The 2,130-nt window shown below is 43.2% G+C and overlaps 1 non-coding gene across 1 annotated transcript; it reads right to left on the bottom strand.

Moving 5' to 3' along the window:
• Positions 1 to 276: 276 nt before the first annotated feature.
• On the bottom strand, positions 277 to 380 carry LOC130454145 (U6 spliceosomal RNA). Its single transcript, XR_008911824.1, has one exon. It is a non-coding gene; the product is annotated as a U6 spliceosomal RNA (small nuclear RNA).
• Positions 381 to 2,130: the final 1,750 nt, after the last annotated feature.

Raw genomic sequence — 2,130 nt, 5'->3', positions numbered from 1 at the left:
CACAGATATTGCCCTTGGGGACCTAGCTATTGGGACCAGGACCCCAGTGCTACTGAACCTTCCCCCATAGAACTGGTGTTGGCCAATGAAGGTGTCCAGGCTCTTCTGTCTTGAAGCATAGCGACTGAGACATCTAAAAGCCCTAGACTTTCTCAAATTCAGGTACCATTCCTGGCTAGCATCCTTTTAGGACTTCAGTCTCTTCATCTATAAAATGACATGGTTGATCTCTCAGGAGTTGGCTTTTTTAAATAAGTTTTTATTGGCATTTCTTATGAAAATATGGAATGCTTCATGAATTTGCATGTCATCTTTTGTCCAGGGGTGTGTTACTCTCTGTATCATTCCAATTTTAGCATATATGCTGCCCAAATGAGCAACTGTCAGGAATTCTTAACCTTCTTTGACAGATCATGGACCCTCTTTTTGCAGCCTGGTAAAGTCTATCATATATTACACAATTATAGCTCACATTCATGTAGCTTTTACCATGTGCCAGACACTCTCCTAGGAGTTTTACAATAATTATCTCATGTTATTCTCACAATAATCCTGCAAGGTAGGTGCTGTTATTATCCTCATTTTACAGAGGAAACTGAGGAAAATATAACTTAAATGACTTACCCAGAGTCATATGGTTAATGGCCGGAGGCTGGATTTGAACGCAAGTCTTCCTATCTCCAAGTCTTGCTCTCTATCCACTGAGCTATCTAGCTGCCTGCAAAATATGTAAAATAATATACATGAGATTACAGAGGAAACCAATTATAATGAAATACGGCTATTGATTTTTTAAGTTCACAATTCCTTTGTTAAGAACTGGATGACTCCTGAGATCTTTCTAAAGCATAAGTATGGCCATTCCTCTTCAGTAAACTCCAATGGCTCCCTATGACTTTAAGAATGAAATGTAAAATCCTTAGTTTGCCTTTTAAATCCCTTCAGAACGTGGCCCCTTCCTACCTTCCCAGGCTTTTTTACACCTTCCCTCCCTGCATGTACTCTGCTATCCAGTGATTCTGGCCTCTTGGCTATTTCATGCAGGAGATGCTCCAGCTCTTGCCTCTGGGCATTTCCACTGGCCTCTCTCCTTCCTTGTCTCTCCCTCCTGTCTTTCCTAGTTTCCTTCAAGCCCCAGCTAAAAATCTCACCTTCAACAAGAAAGCTTTCCTAATTTGCCTTCCTTAATGCTCGTGCCTTCTCTCTGTTGCTGTTCTCCAATATAACTCATGTCCTTCTTGCTTATAAGAGGTTGTTAGCATGTGTTTGTCTTCCCCATTAGAAAGTGACCTCCTGGAGAGCAGGACTGCTTTTGCCTTTCTCTGAATTCCCAGGGCTTAGCCCAATTCCTGGAATTTAATAAAAGTTTCATAAATGCTAGTTGGCTTGATTTAAGATTCTGAGAGTGTTTTGAGTTCCCTCAAAAAGCCCCTTGCCAACCTAGAAATGAAGCCCATCAACCCCCTTCACCTAGAAGCCAATTGAAGATCAATGGAAGCTTTTTCCTTTCACTTGCTTGGAACTGTTGGGGGAATGAAAGCTGTGCTCTTCTCCAGTCATCAGAGAGTCTGGCTTTTGCTCTCTGGAGCTGCTGGACCTGAGACCCACTAAGAGGCCCTCAAGGGGAAGAGACACAGAGAGGCACATCAGTAGAACCAAACCAAACCCTCATTTCAATCCCTCCTCAGGTTTTCTGAAGGGCTCCACTGGGAGACTTATTGTCCTTTTTCTAGCACCAAGTCTTAATTGATGACTTTGATTTTATCTGAGAGGGCTCATTAAAATGGATGGAGCTGCTCTTGGTGACTCCTGTTCACTCCTCTCACATAGCCAGTTTTTCAGCGCTTTCTCCTAACCAGTTTTCTTTTACCCTTTACCCTTGTTGGTTGGCCACCAGGCTGAAGCTGCCTGATGCATTTAGAAAAGGATGCTTCTCTTCCATCTCCGTGTTCTCTTTCCCCATCCTCTCCCCTGCTCCCTGCAAAAGCGAAGTCAGAGATAGGAGGAGCCTTTGAGTCACTGCTCTTCAATCCCACGAGGTTCTAGACCAAACCAATTAAAGAGCAAGGGAGCCAAACTGGCTTCCTTTAACTCCACAGCTGTTTTACAGCCATCTGAATTCCTTTTCAC

This window comes from Monodelphis domestica, chromosome 4 (assembly GCF_027887165.1).
Source record: "Monodelphis domestica isolate mMonDom1 chromosome 4, mMonDom1.pri, whole genome shotgun sequence".
Classification (NCBI taxonomy): Eukaryota; Metazoa; Chordata; class Mammalia; order Didelphimorphia; family Didelphidae; genus Monodelphis; species Monodelphis domestica.
Note: the sequence above shows the minus strand (reverse complement) of the source record. Positions and strands in the feature narration are given on the sequence as shown.